This window comes from Calliphora vicina, chromosome 5 (genome assembly GCF_958450345.1).
Source record: "Calliphora vicina chromosome 5, idCalVici1.1, whole genome shotgun sequence".
Taxonomy (NCBI): Eukaryota; Metazoa; Arthropoda; class Insecta; order Diptera; family Calliphoridae; genus Calliphora; species Calliphora vicina.
This window is the reverse complement of record NC_088784.1, coordinates 21,256,803-21,281,963: the sequence shown is the minus strand read 5'-3', so window position 1 is coordinate 21,281,963 and position 25,161 is coordinate 21,256,803. Positions and strand designations below refer to the sequence as shown.

At 26.6% G+C, this 25,161-nt stretch overlaps 1 protein-coding gene across 3 annotated transcripts in view; it reads left to right on the top strand.

The window, feature by feature from the left end:
- LOC135962465 (mucin-2) overlaps positions 1-25,161 on the top strand; it is a 120,065-nt gene that overhangs the window by 66,443 nt on the left and 28,461 nt on the right. The gene's annotated exons all lie outside the window — the stretch shown is intronic.

Genomic DNA, 25,161 nt, shown 5'->3' with positions numbered 1-25,161 from the left:
GAGCTGCTTGGAAATTGTATGCAAATTTGCTAAGAAAGGTTTTTCTTTTGTTAGAAAAAAAGAAATACTAGATAAAAAAGTCTTAGTATGAGAATTTGGGGGAAAACCTGTTATCAAGTTACCTTGACAATTAATGCTAGAGTTAAGGTTTTTTTTACAAAATGAAGGGAATATTTTAAACCTTAAAGTTTGAATATATTTTTATCTCTATATATTGAACAAACAAAATAAATAGATATGGAAATTTAATTAAAAAAAGCTTAAGCATTTGGAAAACATTTGAAAGAAAAAAGCCTACACAATTGTTATTTTTAAATAAGTGGCTTTTTTTCTGAAGGCATCCCCCTGGTGTTAATGAACCATAAAATATTGGGTCTATGTGTTTGTCTATTGGGAATCAATGTGGTTGTAATAAATTATTGATAAAAACATATCAATTTTTATATAACAAAAAATATACAGCGGCATTTCCCCAATTTCTATTTCGTTACTAATCTCTAACAGCGCAACTAAAATGTTTAAATGTTTGTTTAATTTTGTTTGGAAATTTCTCTAGAAATTTGTAGTAAAAGTACTTTTTATTATTTTTTTTGTTTTATTTGAAATAAAATGTTGAATTTGTTTAAAAATAGTTTGTGCTAGTGTTTGGCAATAATTTTATTCTATTTCTGGACAAATTAAATTGTACTTTGTTTATTTTCTCTGCTGATTAAAAAAAGTGCAACATGACAGTCAACAAACAGTGGATAAGACTGGCGAGAAAGCACCCTACTAAAGGCTAAAGAAATATACAGTGAAGAAAATAAGAAAATTTTATTTTTATTTAGTACTATTAAAAATATAATTTTACTTTAAGAAATCATAATGAATTATTGAAAATAAATCAAAAAAATTTTATTAGTTTCAATAATTTTGGAAATTTTTCAAAAAAATACTACTATTTTTAAAGTGACTACACTCTAGTTTACTTAGAGACACTAAAGTGGCAATTAACTTCACACTGTTTCAAGGGATGTCAGCATACTTAAGCAAAAATAAATTGTACTTTAAGAGATTTATCTCAACACAATTTGTATAAAACCAAATTGTACGAATTACTCACAAGAAATTGCAGTACAAACTAAATATCTAAAGTGGCTACATTCTAGATTACTTAGAGACACTTAAGTGACAATTGGCTTCACACTAGATTACATGGGATGTATAAAGTAACCAATTAAGTTCTCTCTGCACTAAAAAGAGCACATACAAGTGATCAGATATTACTGACAATTACTGGGACTACTTGCTTAACTGCTGGGACGCTCTTATAATTCCTCATGACTTGATTAGTTTTCATCCGATTTTTTCACTCTCATTTCAGTATTGCTGCTAGTGGTGCAACAATTTCATTGTTATGTACTCGTAATCGCATTTGTTATCATTACTTTTTGTTTATTTTAAAGTTTTTAGTTTTTCTATTTTTCTTTCATTTAGCATTTAAATTTGAACTCTTGCTCTGCGAAATAAATAGTGTTGAAATTTTGTTTTTTTTTCTTCGCCTCTATATTTAGAGAATACAAATATAGAAACTTGAAATATGTATTTGTTTCACTTAGGGGATTTTATCTAAATGAGCACAATACAGTCTAACAGGTGCTTGACTTTAATTAAGGGAAAACAATTAAATACAATTTTCAAAAACTTTAATACTCAACAAAACTTTTAATATGTATAATGAAAATTTGAATTATCCATTTGTTTGTATTTTAAAAAAATACTTTTAAATATTACATATTTCCCTTTCCTTATTTGTCTGAGAATTTTGCAATATTTTATTTTCAATTAGTTTCTAGAGTTAACAATTGAAATACATTAAAAGTAAAATCAATTTATCTCAATAATGCTTCATTTTAAACTGACAATCAAGTAAAAACGAAACAAAGTAATAAATAACCCCCAGCTAGACATAGTACATATTATAGGTCAGTGATGACCACAAAATATGCTATAGTTGGCAATAATATTTGTGATTAAAAAATGTTTTTTTTAGATTTAAAAAAATATGTATATTTAAAAGAACTTATTGAATTTTCTTACAAAACTTTAATGTATCTCTTATTTTTGTATACAAATGTTTCGATAACTTTAATATTCTATAGACAAGTTATCTATTAATTTAAATGTCTATAGAAAAGTTATCTCTAACTTTTTTTCTATAGAAAAGTTATCGATATCTTTATTTTGCTATAGAATCGTTATCGATAACTTTATTTTTCTATAGAAAAGTTATCGATAACTCTATTATTATAAAGAAAAGTTTTAATTTTCTAAAGAATAGTTATAAAAACCTTTGATTTTATACAGAAAATTTATCGATTTTTCTTTAGAAAAGTTATCGATAACTATATTTTTCTATAGAAAAGTTTTCGATAACTTAATTTTTCTATAGTTTTCGATAACTTTATTTTTCTTTAGAAAAGTTATCGATAACTTTATCATTCTATAGAAAAGTTTTCGATAACTTTATTTTTCTATATAAAAGTTATCGATAACTTTATATTTTTAATAGAAAAGTAATCGATAACTTAATTTTTCTATAGAAAAGTTATCGATAACTCTATTTTTCTATAGAAAAGTTATCGATAACTCTATTTTTCTATAGAAAAGTTATCGTAAACATTATTTTTTTTATAGAAAAGTTATCGATAACATTATTTTTCTATAGAAAAGTTAACGATAACATTATTTTTCTATAGAAAAGTTATCGATAACATTATTTTTCTATAGAAAAGTTATCGATAACATTATTTTATCGATTACTTTATTTTTCTATAGAAAAGTTATCGATAACTTAATTTTTCTATAGAAAAGTTATCGATAACTTAATTTTTCTATAGAAAAGTTATCGATAACTTTATTTTTCTATAGAAAAGTCATCGATAACTTTATTTTTCTATAGAAAAATTATCGATAACTTTATTTTTTTATAGAAAAGTTATCGATAACTCTATTTTTCTATAGAAAAGTTATCGATAACTTTATTTTTCTATAGAAAAGTTATCGATAACATTACTTTTCTATAGAAAAGTTATCGATAACATTACTTTTCTATAGAATTTTAATCGATAACTTTATTTTTCTATAGAAAAGTTATCGATAACTTTATTTTTCTATAGAAGAGTTATCGATATTTTTAATTTTCTATAGAAAAGTTATCGATAACATTATTTTTTTATAGAAAGGATATCGATAGCTTTATTTTTTTATAGAAAAGTTATCGATAGCTTTATTTTTTTCTAGAAAAGTTATCGACAGTTTTATATTTCGATAGAAAAGTTATAGATAACATTATTTTTCTATAGAACTGTTGTCGATAACTTTATTTTTTTATAGAAAAGTTATCGATAATTCTATTTTTTTATAGGAAAGTTATCGATAACTTTATTTATCTATAGAAAATTGATCGATATTTCTAGTTTTCTATAGAAAAGTTAACGATATCTTCAATTTTCTATAGAAAAGTTATAGAAAACATTTTGAAAAATTATCGATATTTCAATTTTTCTATAGAGAAGTTAATGATATTTCATATGAAAAGTTATCGATAAAATGAATTTTCAAAAAAGAAAAGTTATCGATTTTCTGTAGGAAATGTATCGACATTTCTATTTTAATTTACCGATAAATTTATTTTTGAACGAAAGGTTATCGATAACTTTAAATTGCTAATTAAATTTGTATTGATAAACTTAAAGTTCTTCACCATTTTCATGTAGTTTATCTGGCAACATTTGCTTAATTTCAATTAATATCGAAACTGTTGCAAAAAAATCATACTCAAAATCATAAGTTTTTTTTTGCTTCTTTTAAAAAACACATTTCAAAAGACGTGTCTGTCTTACATGTATGTAATAAGTCGCGGTAAGTGTAAGTAATTCCCTTTTTAGTCTTAACAGGAAATCTTAAATGACTTTATTTTAAGGTGATCTTTTTCTTTCATTTTAAATTTGTCTTTTTATTTTTGAACGATCACACACAATTACATTACACTTTCTTTGCTGAAACATTTATTTTAAAATATATGACTTCCAATCAAGATCTTTGTACTCTCCATTCCATTATTATTATTTCGATTTTTGCGTTTAAAACTTACAACTTGTCAACAGTTTGTCTTTTAGTTTTATTTTTATATATATTTCACTATACTGTTTTTCTTATTTTTTTTTTGTTTTTTTGTTGTGAAAAATAAAATACTACAACGAAAATATATTGTCAGAAACTTATGGATTGGTTGGGTATTTTTCAAAGTTTTTGAAACATGTTGCCATAGAAGGTTATTGATGCTAAATAAATAATAAATAAAAAAAAAAATCGAAAAAAAGTGAATGAAACTGGTCTTATGGTGTGTGCTTTTTTAGTTGTTGTGCTGTTTTGTAGGAGGTTATAAAGTCATTGTGTAAATTTGCAATCTGGATAACAAGTTACAAGCGGCCAATATATTGGGGGGAATACACTTAAAGATGGAGGCAGAATAAGTTGAATTTCATTAAAAAAATATAAACTTTTAGAAAATGGACCTACAAACTTTATAAAATCTAGTGTGAAATATTTGTCATTAGTCTTTATTCAAATATATTCTTTTACACCCTTTCTTTCAGTGCATTTATTTACTATTCTACAAATTGCTTTCACTTTCATTTATTTTTATTTTGCTGGTTTGTTTGTTGTTGAATGGTGGCAACTTTTTCTACATTGCCATTCTATGGAACTTGCTGTATTTGTTAAAAATATCATCATACATTTCTTCATTAATTTTCCAACATGAAAATATGAGCCCTTTTGTCAACACCGGTTGCAATAAATAGAAAGAAAAAGTTCTTTTGTCGCAAACTCAAATATTGTATATTTTTCTTCTGTTCTTTTCCGCATTTTATATTTTTTTGTTTTCATTTTGTTGCCCACCCGCCTACACTAAAGCCGATTTTTTACAGTTTTATGTTTTATAATTTCATATATCAAGGGGGAGAGATTCTCAGAGAGAGAGACAGAGTGACATAAAACAGATGACACTGTAACTATAATATTTAATATAGAAAATTTAAATGTCCATAGAAAAGTTATCGATAACTTTCAGAAGAGTTATTTATAACTTTGAATTTTCATAGAAATTTCTAACTTTCTTAATATTTCAAATTTTCAATTCAAATGTTAACGATATCTTTAATTTTATATGGAAAAGTTATCGAAATATTTCATTTTCTGTACAAAAGTTATCGAAAACTTTATTTTTCTATAGAAAAGTTATCGATAACATTAATTTTCTATAGAAAAGTTATCGATATTTCTAATTTTATTAAACAAGTTAACGAAGTAATTCAATTTCTATAAAAAAGTTAGATATATCTAATTTTCTATAGAAAAGTTACCGATATAATATTTATTTATCGATAACTTAATTTTTCTATAGTAAAGTTATCGATAACTTAAATTTTGTATAGAAAAGTTATCGATAACTTTAATTTTCTATGGAAAAGTTATCGATTACTTTAATTTTCTATGGAAAAGTTTTCGATAACTTTAATTTTATATGGAAAAATTATCGATAATTTTAATTTTCTATAGTTGTCGATAACTAACTTTAATTTTTCTATTGAAAAGTTATCGATAACTTTAATTTTCTATCGAAATGTTATCGATAACTTTAATTTTCTATAGAAAAGTTATCGATAACATAAAATGTCTATAGAAAAGTTATCGATAATATACATTTTCTATAGAAAAGTTATCGATAACTTTATTTTTCTGTAGAAAAGTTACCGATAACATAAATTTTCTATAGAAAAGTTATCGATAACATAAACTTTCTATAGAAAAGTTATCGATAACATAAACTTTCTATAGAAAAGTTATCGATAACATAAAATTTCTATAGAAAAGTTATCGATAGCATAAAATTTCTATAGAAAAGTTATCGATAGCATAAAATTTCTATAGAAAAGTTATCGATAACATAAACTTTCTATAGAAAAGTTACCGATAACATAAATTATCTATAGGATAGTTATCGATAACATAAAATTTCTATAGAAAAGTTATCCATAACATAAAATTTCTATAGAAAAGTTATCGATAACAAAAAATTTCTATAGAAAAGTTATCGATAACAAAAAATTTCTATAGAAAAGTTATCGATAGCATTAGCTTTCTATAGACAAATTATCGTTAGCATTAGCTTTCTATAGAAAAGTTATCGATAACTTCAATTTTCTATAGAAAAGTTATCCATAACATAAATTTTCTATAGAAAAGTTATCCATAACATAAAATTTCCATAGAAAAGTTATCGATAACATAAACTTTCTATAGAAAAGTTATCGATGACATAAATTATCTATAGGATAGTTATCGATAACATAAAATTTCTATAGAAAAGTTATCGATAACATAAATTTTCTATAGAAAAGTTATCGATAGCATTAGCTTTCTATAGAAAAATTATCGTTAGCATTAGCTTTCTATAGAAAAGTTATCGATAACTTCAATTTTCTATAGAAAAGTTATCGATAGCATAAAATTTCTATAGAAAAGTTATCCATAGCATAAAATTTCTATAGAAAAGTTATCGATAACATACATTTTCTATAGAAAAGTTATCGATAACATACATTTTCTATAGAAAAGTTATCGATAACATACATTTTCTATAGAAAAGTTATCGATAACATAAATTCTCTATAGAAAAGTTATCGATAACATAAATTTTCTTTAGAAAAGTTATCGATAACATAAATACGATACTTTTATTTTTCATAGAAAAGTTACCGATACTTTTATTTTTTACCGATATCTCAAATTTTCTGTACAAAAGTATAATTTTAATTTGTTATAGAAAATTATTTTTTTTACATTTGTTTTTGATTTCTAGAAGTTGTTCAGTAATAGTATAAAAATTTAACTTAAAATAAGTCGTAATTTATATCGTTAATATGCATTATTTTAATGTTATTAACTCAATTTTTAATAAATTTTATTTAAACTTTGTAAATATACCTTGTAATTCCTCATTAAACTGACACAATGCTAAGTACTACTTCCTCTAGTGAAAAAATAACACAAATTTCACCCATCTTTAATAAAACAATTTCTGCACTAATGACAGCTGTGACATTGTGCAATTGTTATTTACTGAATGAATGAATGAATGAATGAATAACGAATAAATTAATAGAGCCCTATCAATAAAAAAAAACCAAACACCAACTACCCAACAAGAATTCTTAACAAATCGTTAAATAAGTTGGAGCAGGGGGGACAAGGTGATGGTAATAACAATAACAAAATACAAAATCAAAACAAATAATTAAAAACAAAACAAAAACTGTGCAGTAGCAATAACAACAACAACATGCAAAGAGATAATTCAATTAATATTTGATTCTAAAAAAAATGGGGAGTAAGAAAACAACAACAACATACTAAAAAAGTAAACGAAAAGAAGAGAGAGAGAAATAGTAACCAAGTAAATAAGTGAGCAATGGACTGAGTTAAAGATGAATGGGCTCCAAATAATGCAATTTAACATTCAGCATGTGTTTTTACTCCGTGTGCCTCCGTCCGTCCTTCCGTTTATGTGTCTGGCCCACTAGTTCGTTCAATACGTTAATGAGCATTTGAGTAAATTGGAGCTGCTAGTAAGGCAGTGCTACTACAAACCTAATGGAGCCATAGAAGCTATCAACAACTAACGCACACTCTAGACAAGATTGTTGTAAGATGTTTGTTGCTGTTTCAGTTTTAACATAGACGTCGTGGTATAAAGTTGTGGCAAAGAACGCACGCACTGTGTTGTAAACGTGTTGAAATTTTGAAATGAAAAGAACAGTGTTTTTTGTTTAAGAATTATTATGGAAATAAAAATTTTGTAAATCAAAAAAAAACATAAAATTGTATAAATACAATAAATTTAAGCACAAAAATTAAAAAAAAAAAATAATAATTTTCCTAAATGAAATCTTAATTCAAGGATAAAGTTTAATATATAATTCATTTGAACCAAGTTTAAACTTCAGTTTTAATAAATATTTAATGTGTTAATAAACAAAATAAATAAATAATAATTAATGAATTAAATCTTAATTTCTTAAAAAATATTGTATAACGAATGTCTCATCAAAATTGATAAGAAAAATATTGCACATATTTAAATAAATACAATTTTAATCTTCGAAAATACATATTAAAAAAATAAATAAATTAAAAAGTCAAGGTATTTTGTAACCTCCACTACAATATTAATCTCATTTTGGTTTTCTACCAAAGAAGATTTCAAACACGATCACTAAATCTTTTTCTAGTGGTTATTCAGACCCTTAAGATATTTTGAGATTAAGAGCCACTATTTTATTCTAAGATTGCAACTGAATCTGAACTCTAAATTCAGAAAATATAACAAACCAAAAAATTAGCTTTTTCGATCGAAAATTAGCGATCGTTAGCAGATGAAGCAATAATATAATTTCAATTATAGATATATTCAATTAAATTCAATCAACCTTTTTTTATACTATATGCTGATCCGACGGACCTTGTATCGTCCAATATCTGGGGAGAGTAGATTATCAAATAAATAAGAACATATGATGAGCTGTTTAATGAAATGATCGCAAACTTCGTTTTGCCAAAAATCTATCGAAATTTGTTTTCTTTATCGAAAGTTTAAGATCCTTGAACTGGAACGGCAAATCGGTTGAAGTCACGGGAATTCGTTGAATTTGGGATTCTTCGACCTTGAATGGCCCTTTCAAAACCTTGCCACTATCACATTGTTCGTTAGCTTCTTCAAAATATGTCGGGTTCAATTTCACACTTTCGAGTAATGAAGATTTCGTAGTACTTTAAGACTGTAGGACGATGAGGCGACATGCCAGGCAAATCCAAAGACTTTAGGAATTCTACTGTATAATCGTCTTCGTAATGTTTGGATAAACATTAGCGATGAGTTTATCTTTCGTTAAAGTGAATTGACAAATGCCAGGTGGAATCAATTTTAAACCACTGGAAATGTCTACCGGAATTTGTTCGTTTCCGATTTCCGAAGGAAGTATTCAAGTTTTCAAGATTTAAGCATCCAAACAAGTCACGATTCGTTTTTCAGTGCTTTTAAATATTGGATTTCCACGATGCTTCCATATTCTGGATTGTTCACCTAAACCCTCCAAAATTCAATCAATCTAGCACTCTTGTCAGATATTCTCGTTAAAAGCTTCCAGAGTCAGGGTTTTTCACCTAGACACTAGACTTAAAAAAGCCTAAATTCAGAAGTAACTGAGCGATCTTGCAGCCAAAAAAATTTATCAAGTTACATCGTCCTCTTGGAACCACATTTCTATTAGTCCGATTTCACAAATTTGTTGATCATGGTGCAGTCAATGTAATCATTTTACACCTCCAGCATTCTCTTTGAGTGGAGGTAATGGCTCTTCATGACTGATAGATGAAAATGCGGCTTTTAACTCATGATAAAGTCACGGGTATTCTTGAGGAGTATAGCATTCCATGACATGTATTCTGTATCTGCTTACTTCACAAATATCAATAAAGAACTGATACATTTTGTGGCAACCTTTTATTTCCAGATATTAGGAAATAGATTAAGAAATCATAAGCATGAAAATCGTCCATGGGCATGGTTCAAAAATCCCTTCGTAAAAAAGAGTAACGACTACAAGCCAAGTGTTGCATTTGTTTTGGAGAATTATCGAAAATGTTTGATTGAATATCGTTCAAGACGAATTTTCTTTATATCCATTTCCAACAATTTAAGTGGAACTAGCTACAAGCAATTAAAATAATAGTTTTAAATAAGGAGTAATGACGGTTCATGAAATTTCCTGTTCTGTCTGTTCCTCTTAGGAAACTTTCAATTCATTTGTTTCTCGGCCATGACAGCAGCACAGCTGATCACGTTTAAAAGCATTTTTTTACACTTTAAGCGAAATATATACGAAAGAGCAGTCATAGAAGTGTATCTGTTGGTTGAAATATCAGTTTATACTAAATGTGACCCTACATATTACAGAAGATCTTTCTTTGTGATGCTCCTCTCTGCACATTCTTGACAAATAATTGAGAATAAGCAGCCGTATTATAATTGACAAATAATTCGGCTGCTTATGTTTCCCTAAACTACAATTAATCCTGTTTTTATATCTAAGTTGGAGCTCTAGAGGGAGATCACTAATACAAAACTATTCACATGACTAGCTCGAAGTTGGTATGGATCTAAAGGAGATCGTCCACTTTATAGTGACATTGTCAATGGAGGGTTTCGATTGATTGAATTTAACCGGTATCAGATTCTTAATGAACTTTTGCTGTTGGATTAATATAACAAAAAAGAAACTTTATAAATTCTTCAATAAATTTTCTATTTTGTATCCACAAAAACCAATTACGTGATGCGTCTATTATAACAAATCTCGGAACGAGCAACTGTCACAAATTTCCCGCAGGGATGTTTAAAATCCAGTTTGGAGTCATCTGAGTGACGAAAAATATTTCTAGTTTTCAAAATCAGTTGATGAACCGATATTCTGCCTGATCAAGTGTCAGCGGGTCAGCTCACTCGTTGTTTAGTTGAACTTTAGAACTCAGTATTTTTACAAAATATTCCGTTCGGTCGTAAGATTATTTGAAGTTCACAAGTTTGATCGTGGAAACCATTATTTTCAGCAAATGTTGCTTTGATCTTTTACTACTTTGGAATAACAATCTGCTTTATGCTGAATCGAGCCCTAACAGCGAAAAATCTTTAGAGGAAAAGCTTTTTGGGCGATATCCACTTAAGATAAAATTGATTTTGCTATGTAGCTATGAAATTTAAACAGATTGTGTAAATTATCTTAAACGATCGACTTGCATTGAAAACTAAAATACTATATATTGTTGGTTAAGTTATTTTCGATGTTAGGGGTCATCTATTGTCATGTTTTTTATACCCTTCACCTTCGTGAGAAGGGTATATATAAGTTTGTCATTCCGTTTGTAATTTCCATAATATAATTTTCCGACCCTATAAAGTATATATATTCTGGATCCTTATAGATAGCGGAGTCGATTAAGCCATGACCGTCTGTCTGTTGAAATCAGCTTTCCGAAGCCCCCAAATAACTTACATACACGATTCATACATCTATATCTCTCGAATTCTTCCGGCTCGGTTGCTATTTTAAATCGAGAAAATGTAGAATGGGTCAAAATTGGAAAAATATTTTTTAAACCGATTTTTTTTTTCACCAAAAGTTTTTTTTCGCTAAATATTAAAAAAATTTAAAAATCAAAAAAAAAAATTAAAACTTTAAAAACAAAAATTTTAAATTAAAAAAAAAAATTTTTAATTATTTTTCAAAAAATGAAAAAAAAAACTTTGGAAAAAAAAATTTTTGTTTACCTAAAAATATTTAAAATTTTTATTTTGAAGTATAATTTGGTGAAGGGTATATAAGATTCGGCACAGCCGAATATAGCGCTATTACTTGTTTTTAAATAATGATAAATTTCGATAATTTTGGCGATAAAATTTATTTGCCACATTATTATCAATGTAAACTTAGCTATATTAAACCAAATTTGGTCTTGGAAGCTTTTTAAAAGTTCGTTTGTGGTTCTAAATATAGATCTTTATAAAATTAGTGGATGTTACAAAAAACTATAAGACTTTATATAATTTCAAAACAAAATAAAAATAAGAAAAAACTTGGAAAAAGACAAATAAAAACAAAACATAAGAAAACTTAAATTCTTTTAAATAAAATTTAGAAGATTTCAAATAAAATCTCAAGTTTTTATTTGAAACGTTTCAATATTAAATTAATCTATTTATAGCAATGGAAAAATTACCATTATTTTTCAAATTTAACTGTTAAATGCAGAGCAGTAATATCACAGTGTTTCTGCAAGCCTTTTTAAATAAATTAAAATAAAAAAAAACTTTTCTAAAAATTAAAAAAAAGTTTTAAAAACTTTTATTTAAAAATATTCACAATAAATCCCTTAATCAAAACAACAAATTCAAAATGAGCAAAAAAATGTGGAATAAAATATTCAAAAGTAAAACGAATAAAAATTCGAAAACCTTACAGGCGGCTAATAAAATCAATAAACGTAGCAGTATTTACGAAGAATATCAACAACTAAATGCAGCCCTAGATATCATGCCAATCAATAATGAAAAGTTTAAAGAAAATTCTAATACGCCGACGACGACTGACGCTAAAACATTAAACGATACGGATAAAAGCAAACCAGCAACGGCAACAGCAACTAAAATACCGCAATCGACTACAACAACATTTAGTAAAGTAGTGAATTCGTTGACGTTGAAACGTTCACAAAATTCGAATAGCAGTAAAGATTTAAAGAATGCTAACACGGAGGCAAAGGAGAAAGGCTCCAAAAAGAGTGAGTTGGAAATAATAACTAAATCAACAACATCATTATCAACGGCAACAACCATCACCACATCAACAGCTTTGCCAGCTAAAGCAATTAATCAAAGCACTATTAGTAATTGCAACAGCAGCAGCTCTGGCAATAGCAGCACCGTAAAACACGATCACTGTAGTTTAAGTAACAGTAACAGCAATTTTAACACACCTTATAATGCATCAATAAATCAGCCAACACTAACTGAAACTGAAGCATTAGCTTTGACTACTAATGCAACTGCTGCAGCAGCAGCATTAAATTTAAATCTCATTAATAGCAACACTAATGAATATTTAGCATGCAAACAAAATTTAACTAAAACTAACCCCGCAACACCGCCACAACAGAAACGTCTTTCAAAAATCGTTATAGTTGTTAAAAAATTCGATACCTCTAGCCCAACAACAAACCCAGCATCTAAGACAACTGCTTCCGAACTTGCCACAAATTTGAATAATCAAACATTTTGCATAGATCGCACTAATAATTCTTTTACTAACAATCATTTAAATAATTATACTGAAAACAATAACAGCAACTGTAATAATCATAATAATAATAATAACAATTTAGAAACTTCATTTGCATTAACGGCTGATACACCATCATCAGCACCATCTACGGCTACCGAAATAAATGTTAAAAATCAATTGAGCATAAATTTTAGTAACGTTGCTAATAATAATAATGATTATCAGCATCATCATCGTTCTCTTGCCAATAATGATGTTGATGATGATCATCACCATCAGCATCTTAATGAAGATCGGAAGTTGGTGTTTGAAGCATTTGGTAAACTAATTTGTAGTTTGTAAAAGTTTTAGTTTTAAATTTGCATGTTTTAGATTTTATTTAGTTTTTTTGAATAAAAAACATATTGAAGATTAATTTCTTATAAATATTTATAATAAGGAAGCACAAATACATAACAAATATTAGAACTAGCATGAAACTGCTATCAAATTAATAGTTTGAATATTACTTATATACAACTCCAATCTATGCACTTCTAACTGAAAGTAATTACTATATAGCACCAGGGTAATAACATGTCACTCCCATTTCTAAAGTCATGGGAAAACAAAATGTTGTTTTATATGTCAGTCTGTCTCTTGAAATCAACTTTCCGAAGCCCCCAATTAACCTACACACGTGGTTGATACATAAACATATCCGCTCTAGTCCAACTTAAGTTGCTATTTAAAATCGGCCCACAAATGACTGAGATATAAGCAAAAAACTACCTCGATTTTTTCATCAGAAATATTTTTTCCAAAATTTTTTTTCACCAATATTCTTTTATAATTTTTTTTTCACCAAATTTTTTTTACACCTATAATAGTTTTTAAATTTTTTCTTTAAGTACACTTTTGTGAAGAATATGGGCATTTTCCTGGGTCACGAACGTACGTTCGTACGCATTTGATGTCCAAAAAATATAGAAAACAAAACATTTCCTAGTTTTTTTTGCGATTCGTTAGCATGTTGATAGCTCTATGTTTAGTGCAAAATATGGATTCTATGGACTTTAAGTTTTCATAATGATAGTTATAAACATGTGGTAACGAACGTACGCAAAATAGAAGTCAACTTTAGCTGACAGTAGTGAAATGAAAAAATCTGCGAAATGGAACGGAATATTTAAAAGCGATTAATTTATTTTAAAAGTGTGTTACTGTAGGTCTCTATTCGGTATTTACGCAATAAAATATATCTATTGGCTTTTGTTTAATTGGCTTAATTAGCTTGTCGCGAACGTACGATTTTTCCATATGTTTTTTTATTATTATCACCATGCGTTTTCCCATAAATATCTTCAAACGCATGGTTTGAAGATATTTATAAGCATTGATTATAAATAAAATGCATATTTCTTTCCAAAATCTTCCATGGAATACAGATAGCGATCCTATCAGTCATCCTAATGCGTAATGTGGATGGTGGAAGCTATCGTATTTATTGTTATTTCCTTGAAGATGGTGAAGCCATTCCTCATAGTTTCAAGTAGTTTTAACCATTGGCTTTTATTGTTCTCTACAAAATTACCATTCAAAAGAAATCTTTGATTGTAAAATTTACATAGTAAGCCTCGTTCATCCAAAACAGTTACTGAACATTTCGGATATTTTATATTCATGAAAAACATGTGAAAAACATTTCTGTTCCCATGAAATATTCATTTCCCTCGAAGGGAAAATTGTTAGATGTGATATTCCCATGAACTATTCATTCACAATAGTTGATTTTGTTCGTAACAGCTGTTTATTTTTTACAAAATTCCATCTAAAAATTACACAACATGGGGAATTTGTTCACGTGCACAAAGTTCATGAACGAAAAATGGGAAAGGCGAACACATTTCATGTGAAATATTGATTCGCGATAGGGGTGATTATTCATTGAAATCAGTATCTTTTATGCCCCTGATGCATTTAATATCGGGTTTTGTGTCCCAAGATCTAAGTGTCAGATAATACTGATGACACAGCTCCAGAAAGCTGGTCTATTTAAATTTAGAATATTTTCTGTCTTGGTCTCCCCTAAACATTTTTGTTATAGTGCCGGAATTGGGATTTTTCGAAAAGAATACATAATATAGAAAGAGAAAATCGATGAAGACAAAGATGGAAATATAATTAAAGTAAGAAGAAAGCTCCAATAATTTTTCCGTCATTAAGCCATCTGATCCCCTTATAAAAAAGAACATATTCCCTAGTCTACTAAGAGTAACGTCTTCTATTTTTGTCTAGGCATAGTGAGTATACGATTTCCATTTTATTTCTATTAATTCAACTACCAATTACTCTTCTCTTAAAATATCATACATACTTGTTTCATTTCAATATGATCCCTCCGGGTCAGTCTCCATTCAAGTTTAGCCTCATATATTTGATCTTTTTCGATATAATGTTCTGAAATAGTTAGTATCCGATTTTACTCTTTCTTTCTAAGATTTCATTATATGATGAATTTAATACGTAGATCATTTCCTTGTTAAAAAAGGATTATGTAGTAAACTAATCCATGTTTTTTATGTTTCCATAATGCATGATCCAACATGTTTTCATTACAACTAAAGCTGTGATACGAAAGAGAGTACGATGATCCTGTAAATACATAATATAGAAAGAGAAAATCGATGAAGACAAAGATGGAAATATAATTAAAGTAAGAAGAAAGCTCCAATAATTTTTCCGTCATTAAGCCATCTGATCCCCTTATAAAAAAGAACATATTCCCTAGTCTACTAAGAGTAACGTCTTCTATTTTTGTCTAGGCATAGTGAGTATACGATTTCCATTTTATTTCTATTAATTCAACTACCAATTACTCTTCTCTTAAAATATCATACATACTTGTTTCATTTCAATATGATCCCTCCGGGTCAGTCTCCATTCAAGTTTAGCCTCATATATTTGATCTTTTTCGATATAATGTTCTGAAATAGTTAGTATCCGATTTTACTCTTTCTTTCTAAGATTTCATTATATGATGAATTTAATACGTAGATCATTTCCTTGTTAAAAAAGGATTATGTAGTAAACTAATCCATGTTTTTTATGTTTCCATAATGCATGATCCAACATGTTTTCATTACAACTAAAGCTGTGATACGAAAGAGAGTACGATGATCCTGTAAATGAATTCTTATACTGAAGCCAGTATTCTTCCTATTTAGGTGAGACTGAGTTAAAGGTTAAATATCTTTCGGAGGATTTTAGTAAACGATTTATTTTTGTTGAGATAATACTAATAGTTTTGCATGGATCGTGCTTCTTATTTTAATAATCTTATTTAGAATAAAATGTTTTGTCAACAGATTGTCAAAGAATAGTTCCTAGGATATCAATTATTCAAAGCCTAACAGTTATGAGAACTTTCCCAGAATTTTTTTTCTTCTTAAACAAATTTGAAATTTATAGAGTTTTTGAGTGATTTCCATGTTATATTTTTTATGCTCTCACTTTGCATCTCAATTTATTTTCAACGACGACCTAATTGAGTTTATATGTATTCAGATTGTGTAAATTTTAATCGCTTTTATAGGTCTTTTTTGTTTCTTAAACGAAATATTAAAATTTTGTTCAGTATACATTTGTCGAATCTAATAAATTATTGCTGATCATATTAAATATTATGATCACTACATACTTTATCATTTGACTTTTAATTTGAATGAAAAGCCAACACATGTATGAACTGAATTTATTCACGCGCAACAATTTTGGAATTCTCAGATTGTTTTTTTGTGACTTTCAAATACTTCTTTTATAAAACTGACATGCCATGGATGGTTGAGATAGCTGATGATAATGATGATGACGATGACGATGATCTATGTAGTCATTCATTCAATTATTTTTTTAGGTATCTTTAGAAAAAATCTACATGATCATATTGCAATAATGCTACTAATAATAATGACAAGTATTATATTCCATTGTAGCCGTAATAAAAAAAAATAAATTCTCACAGAGTAGTCAGTTAACAACATAATATTTTGTAAAATTTTGTAATAGATTTTAATTAAAACTAAAAGAAATGACAAAACGTTACAGTAATATAAATTATGTTTATGAAATATGAAGAAAATCTTCTATGTCACCTAAATTTTCTTGTTTTTTTTTTGAAATTTTTCCACATTATCATCATTATTATGATAAAAATTTGACCCACAATCTTGTGATATTATAGATACAATTTATTTGGTTATTTTTTTCTCTGCTTCTTTTTTTTTCGTTTAGTGTGAAACGTTTTTATTTCAAATTTCTAATTATAAATCTGTCTAAAGCAGCAACATCACTATCAACATCAGCCATAGAAGAATGAAAAATGGATGCATTTTGTAGTATGTCTTCCTTATGGGTTGAGTAAGCGAAGTAGCCAGTAAATTAGCTCCAAATGTTTTAATATGACTCATCTATCTCATCAGAGTTTTATATTTGGTTTCGCTGTTTTTTTCTTTTTTTTTTTCTTTCTGCTATTTTGATGATCTTAAAGATTGTATTTTGTATCAAATGCATTCATTGTGTCGTATGGAAATGGTCAATGATCTTAAAATCGGTTTAACAAGATTTAAATTATACAGGGTTTTGCAATAGGAGCAACATGCTCTAAAAATATGCTTTAAAACCGGAAATATGCTCTTAAAATTTAAAAAATCTAGCTATTTTTTATATGTACTTTACTTTTAAAGCTTTTGAAACTTCAAAGTTCAGATTCTATAACTTAAAGTTCTGTATTTAAGCAGTTTTCCAAAATGGAAGAGTTCAGTGCTTTTTAAATGTGTATATTTTTAATTTAAAAACAAGTAAGAGAACTATATTCGGCTGGGCCGAATCTTATATACCCTTCACCAAATTATATTTCAAAATACAAATTTTAAATATTTTTAGATTAACAAAAATTTTTGTTTTTCTAAAATTGTTTATTTTTAATTTTTTGGTAAAATTTTTTTTCGAATTGTTATTTTAAAATTTTTTAAATTCTAAATTTTTTTAAAAAAAAAAAATCGGGTTAAAAAATATTTTTTCCGATTTTGATCCATTGTAGGTCTAACTTACTATGGTCTTATATACATCGTTAGATATCCATATTGTGTATATTAATGACTTAGTATTCCAGATATAGGTCAAAAATAGGCCAAAAATCTAGGTAGTCCTGATTTTTTCCTCATACCTCAACCATTTGTAGAACGATTTTGCTGATTTGAAATAGGAAACTTCTCGAAAGCATGTCTGGCAGAATTATTGAAGATTTGGATCCCGAAGATATCTGGGGTCTTCAGAAAATTGATTTCAACAAACAGACAGACATACGGACATGGCTTAATCGACTCCGCTATCTATAAGGATCCATAATATATATACTTTATAGGATCGGGAAATTATATTGTGGAAATTACAAACGGAATGACAAACTTATATATACCCTTCTCACGAAGGTGAAGGGTATAATAAATAAAGAAGAAAGTATTGAGTGGTATTGAGAACTAAATTTAGAAGTATTTAGTAGTATAAAGTAATGAATTCAATAGTATCGAGTAGTCATAGCTTTTGAGTCATTAGTTTGAGTAAATTAATCCTAATGAAACCAAACATTTTGTGATATCTGTGTATCAATTTGTCAAAATGACATTTGTCACATTTCCATGTAACATAAACAAAAGTCCGTCTTCAATTTATCTTTAGATTTGTTGACAAATATTAATGGAATAATAATTTTACATTTTATTTTAGTTCAAATTCTATCTGTCAAGATGACAGCTGTCATCTTTTCATAGTTTATTTATTTCCCTATGCGGAATTAATCGATTTAAACTATTTTTAGAGCCTATATTTACAACTCTTCGATGCTTAAATTAATCGTTTTATATTTGTCATTAAGACAACTGTCACATTTTCATTTGACATGGGATTTTTTAACTAATCTTTCTCTATGTTAAAACTTTTTTCGAATACATTCGTTTTTTGAAACTTTTCCATTCCTGTTTGAAAAAGTTTGACTAGTGTTAACCGTAAAATACCCTTTCAGCAACGATTAGTCCCTAACGTTACCGAAATAAGTGCAATAACCGTTAAAGTTAAATTGCCGTTAGGGATTCATCTAAAGTACCATTACAATAAGAAGAACCGTAATTATGATTATTGAAATCTAGAAAAAAGGGCAGAATCCAGCTTGTTGTTTGTTTAATTTTGGCATTAGTTCGTGTGAAAGTATCCCGGTTACAAGGTATTAATAGCTTAATTACCGTGCTAAGTATGCTAATCCCCTTTAAAAATACTAAAAGTAAGAAATTTTATCAAATAATGCTTCATTTTAATAAATTTTCTGGATTTATAGTGTTTTGTTCGTTTAATCGATTATTCGGTTTGCTGATTATTCGTCTTAATTTCATTTGAGATTTTAATTTTTTTGTTTACACAGTCATACATTATGAACAATTTTTTTAGAGAAATAATCGATTAATTTTTTATTCGGTTTACGAATAATCGCCCAAAATTTATCTGCTGAATCAAATTTTCAATCAAAATTTTTTCTCAAAAATCCTAAAAGTAAGAAATTATATCAAATTCTGCTAATTTCTTGCACTTTTTCTGACTATATATAAAATTATTCATTTAATCGATTATTCGGTTTTTTAATTATTCGTTTAAATTTCATATTTTAGAAATATTTTTGTCAATCTAGTTTTATATTCCATAAATTTTTAAAAATTTTTATACGATTAATTAGTCAAATAATCGATTAATTTTTTATTCGGTTTACGAGTAATCGCCCAAATTCAGCAGAAACAATCAACATTTTTTCTTAAAAATTTAACAAGTTAGAAATTATATCAAATTCTGCTAATTTCTTGCACTTTTTCTGACTATATATAAAATTAATCGTTTAATCGATTATTCGGTTTTTTAATTATTCGTTTAAATTTCATATTTTAGAAATACTTTTGTCAAACTAGTTTTATATTCCATAAGTTATGAAACATTTTTATACGATTAATCGGATAACTTTTTTAACGGTTTGTCGAATTATTGTCAAAAATTCTTTTTACTGAAAATTACAGAAATTTAAAGAATCATTCCGGATGATTTCTGATCTTTATATTTCGTGTGGTAAAGAGATAATAAGCATTATAACTGTGTTGGTGTTAGAAATTTTATCAAAAAATGCTTCATTTTAATAAATTTTCTGGCTTTATAGTGTTTTATTCGTTTAATCGATTATTCGGTTTGGCGATTATTCGTCTTAATTTCATTTGAAATCTTAATGTATGTTTACACAGTCATACATTCTACATTATGAACGATTTTTTTTAGTCAAATAATCGATTAATTTTTTATTCGGTTTACGAATAATCGCCCAAATTCAGCAGATACAATCAAAATTTTTTCTCAAAAATTCAAAAAGTAAGAAATAATATCAAATTCTGCTTTTTTCTTGCACTTTATCTGACTATATATAAAATTATTCATTTAATCGATTATTCGTTTAATCGATTATTCGGTTTGCCGATTATTCCTCATAATTTCATTTGAAATCTTAATTTTTTTTATATACAATCATACATTCTACATTATTTTTACGATTTTTTTTAGTCAAATAATCGATTAATTTTTTTGTTGTTTAATCGCCCAAATTCAGCAGATACAATCAAAATTTTTGCTCTAAAATACTGAAAGTGAGATATAATATCCAATTCTGCTCATTTCTTGCACTTTATCTGACTATATATAAAATTATTCGTTTAATCGATTATTCGGTTTGCCGATTATTCGTCTTTATTTCATTTGAAATATTAATTTTTGTTTACATTCTACATTACGAACGATTTTTTAGTCAAATAATCGATTAATTTTTTATTCCGTTTACGAATAATTGCCCAAATTCAGCAGTTACAATCAAAATTTGTTCTCTGAAATACTAAAAGTGAGAAATAATATCAAATTCTGCTCATTTCTTGCACTTTATTTTACTATATATAAAATTAATCGTATAATCGATTATTCTTTTTTTTTAATTATTCGTTTAAATTTCATATTTTAGAAATAGTTTTGACAATCTAGTTTTATATTCGATAAATTTGGAAACATTTTTATATGATTAATCGAATAACTATTTAAACAGTTTGGCGAATAATTGCGAAAAATTCTTTATACACATCTGAAAATTACAGAAATTTAAAGAATCATTTTTGATTTTTTTTTGGAAAAAATTGCCTTTTCCAATTTTTGAGTTCTTCTGCAAAATGTAACACTGTTAACGGTTAATATGTTTTTTTCAACCTAAAAATAAATTTTTTGAGTCAAATTTCACCACGATTGAGATTATGGCTTTTTAACAACTTCAACAACATCGGATTCAGTTGAAAAGGTCATATTTTGTATGTGCAACCCTAGAAGAAGGCAATATTCTGCAAAATGTTGCCTTTTAAGCATAAACTTTTTTATAAAATGTTTAATTTTCTGTCGGAATCAGTAACTTGATTTATAAATAACATTAATTTGTTTTAAACCCTGTCTTTAAGTGAATTTTTTTTTAGTTTCTTTCCGTAAGTTTTCAATTAAATTGAAAATATAATGAAAGAAACTATTTGTTAAAATTATGAATGGTTAATATTTTGATTTGTAGCATACGGATTGTTATAATTAAAAGTGTTATTAATCCGATTTAATTTGACAGCTTCATTAAAGTGGCATATGTGTGGAATTTTATTCAATTAAAACAAATTTAAGCTGTTAAAAAAAGCAGGCTTAAAAATATGTATATTAAATGTTATTAAAAACTATTTTGATTAATTAAGAAAAATTAATATTATAATATAAAAAATTAAATGTTTTTCAACAGCCTGTTGGCTATTCGTAACTGTTACTACTGTTAGAATATAATGTATCCAAAAATTCCACGAAAACACTTGTTATTTGTCAGAAATTTATACTTACATAACCCAGCAGTTTTGCAAGTGGTCAATGTATTTCTTTTATCACTAATTACATGGCTGACTGATTTTTATATATAGAATTTTTGGTTCATTTGACATATATGTGCTCTTTGTAAAGCAAAGAAAGTTAATAGGTTACTTTATACATCCCAGGTAATCTAGAGTGAAGTCAATTGTCACTTTAATGTTTCTAAATAATCTAAATAATTTCCTATCAAACAATATACGATCAATTGACTTTATATCACATAGCCTAATTCTGTAGCCAGTGATGATCCTAAATGATAGGCAAGATCTTTAGTTCATGACAGTCACCCAGAACTGCTAGGTATGTATGTACATGACGTTGATCTTTATGCTACAACTTGTTGCTTGTAACTGTTACATGGTCCCAACTCACAAACTTTAAAATTATGACATTCATTTACGAGAATTCCTGACACTGTTAAAACGTTTTTATAAACGTTATAACAGAAAAAACTATTCGCACCATTAAATAAAACTAGTTTTATTCCCAACCTTATTAAAGGTTTCGCAGAAGACGAAATAATGTGAATAAAAAAATACTTTTGTAGAGCAAAGTTGTTAATAATTTAATTATTTAACACTGTTTTGGATTTCGTGCTTATAGCTATGAGTAACATTTATTTGTAATAGTGTCTAAGAAAATTGCTTAATAACCGTTTACTAGAAAAATAAAAACACAAGAATTTTACGAAATTTTTAAATAATTCAAAGCACTTGAATAAGGGCTACAAATCAGGGATGGAAAATTAAATATTCGATTGGTATCAAAATGGTGTTCAAATATTCTTTATTCTTAGAATTTAGTTGTTTATATAAAAAGTAATCGGTATCAAATTTTGAAAATAGCCATCTCCATTTTATAAAAATGAATACTAAAGCTAAATTTAAATAAATTTACCTAAAAAATATAACCAAATATCTTAAAGACAAAAAGTAACCGGTACCAAAATTGTTATAAATTAAAAATAACCAACTTTAAATACTATTAAAAAATACTTTACACAATTTAAGATGCAGCTACATAAACAATTCCTTCAAAATTCCTCAAATACAAAAAAGTAATCGGTACAAAATTTTACCGAAATTGAAAATAACCAATTCTTTTTCATCAAAATGAATACTACAGCTTAATTAAAATAAAATTACCTAAACAATGTAATCAAAATACCATAAATATAAAAAGTAATCGGTACCAAATTTGTTAGAAATTAAAAATAACCAACTTTAGATATTTCAAAAAATACTTTACACAATTTAAAATAAAACTACATAAACGATTATTTCAAAATTCCTCAAATACAAAAAAGTAATCGGTACCAAATTTTTTCGAAATTTAAAATAACCATCTGCGTTTTATCAAAATGAATACTACAGCTTAATTAAAATAAAATTAGTTCAACAATTTTACCAAAATACCTTAAAGACAAAAAGTAATCGGTACTAAAATTATTAGAAATTAAAAATAACCGACTTTAAATACTTTTAAAAAATATTTTGTTCAATTTAAAATAAAACTATATAAACAATTCTATGAAAATTCTTCAAATACAAAAAAGTAATCGGTACCAAATTTTTTCGAAAATTAAATTAACCATCTGCGTTTTATCAAAATGAATACTACAACTTAATTAAGATAAAATTATCTAAACAATTTAACCAAAATACCTTAAAGAAAAAAGTAATCGGTACCAAAACTGTTAGAAATTAAAAATTACCAACTTTAAATACTTTTAAAATATATTTTATGTAATATTCAATAAAACTACATTAACAATTCTTTGAAAATTCTTCAAATACAAAAAAGTAATCGGTACCAAATTTTTCCGAAATTCAAAATAACCATCTCCGTTTTATAAACAATAATGTTATAGCTTAATTTAAATAAACTTACCTAAAAAAATTAACCAAAATACCTTAAAGACAAAAAGTAATCGGTACGAAAATTGTTAAAAATTAAAAATAACCAACTTTAGACATTTCAAAAAATACTTTACTCAATTTAAAATAAAATTACATAAAAAATTATTTCAAAATTACTCAATTACAGAAAGGTAATCGGTACCAAATTTTTCTGAAATTTAAAATAACCATCTGCGTTTTATCAAAATGAATACTACAGCTTAATTAAAATAAAATTAACTCAAAAATTTAACCAAAATACCTTAAAGACAAAAAGTAATCGGTACCAAAATTATTAGAAATTAAAAATATCGCAATTTAAATATTATCAAAAAATAGTTTTTTCCATTTAAAATAAAACTACATAAAATATTCTTTCTAAATTCCTCAAATACAAAAAAGTAATCGGTACCAAAATTGTTCGAAATTGAAAATACATTAAAGACAAAAAGTAATCGGTACCAAAATGGTTAGAAATTAAAAATAACCAACTTCAAATGCTATTAAAAAACTACTTTACTCAATTTAAAATAAAACTACATAAACAATTCTTTCAAAAAACCTTAAATACAAAAAAGTAATCGGTACCAATTTTTCCGAAATTGAAAATAACCAATTGCATTTAATCAAAATGTATAATACAGCTTAATTAAAATAAATTAAAAAATTTATCCAAAATACATTAAAGACAAAAAGTAATCGGTACCAAAATTGTTGGAAATTACAAATAACCAACTTTAAATACTGTTCATAAATACTTTACACAATTTACAATAAAATAAGATAAAAAATTCTTTGAAAATTCTTCAAATACAAAAAAGTAATCGGTAACAAATTTTTCCGAAATTGGAAATAAAAAGTTTTATCAAAATTAATGAATTTTTTGAAAGTATTAAATGATCATCAGTAGTATCAAAACAAAGTACGATCATATCAACTTTACCATTCCTGCTACAGATTGTGGAAGAAACAATCAAGTGGCTGAGGTGTTGTGGTGAATTGTGTCTTGTAGTTTACATTGTGTCTACACCACATGCGTTTAGTTCAAGTGCTAAATACATATTTTTAATACAATTTTTTTTTGTAGTTTAATATTCTTTAACGCAAGTAGTTGCGTGTTGTCCAACTTACATACATTTTGTTTTGGCTGTTTCTCTTAATGTATTGTTGATTCTAGTAAATATTTTGTTTTGCTATTTTAGTTATTTGATTCTTACACGTTTCTGTAAACACTTTCCTGGAAATAATTTCTGACATAAATATTTCAACATGTTTCAGTCTAAAGAACATTTCAACATGTTTGGCCAACAAATATTGTATTTAGT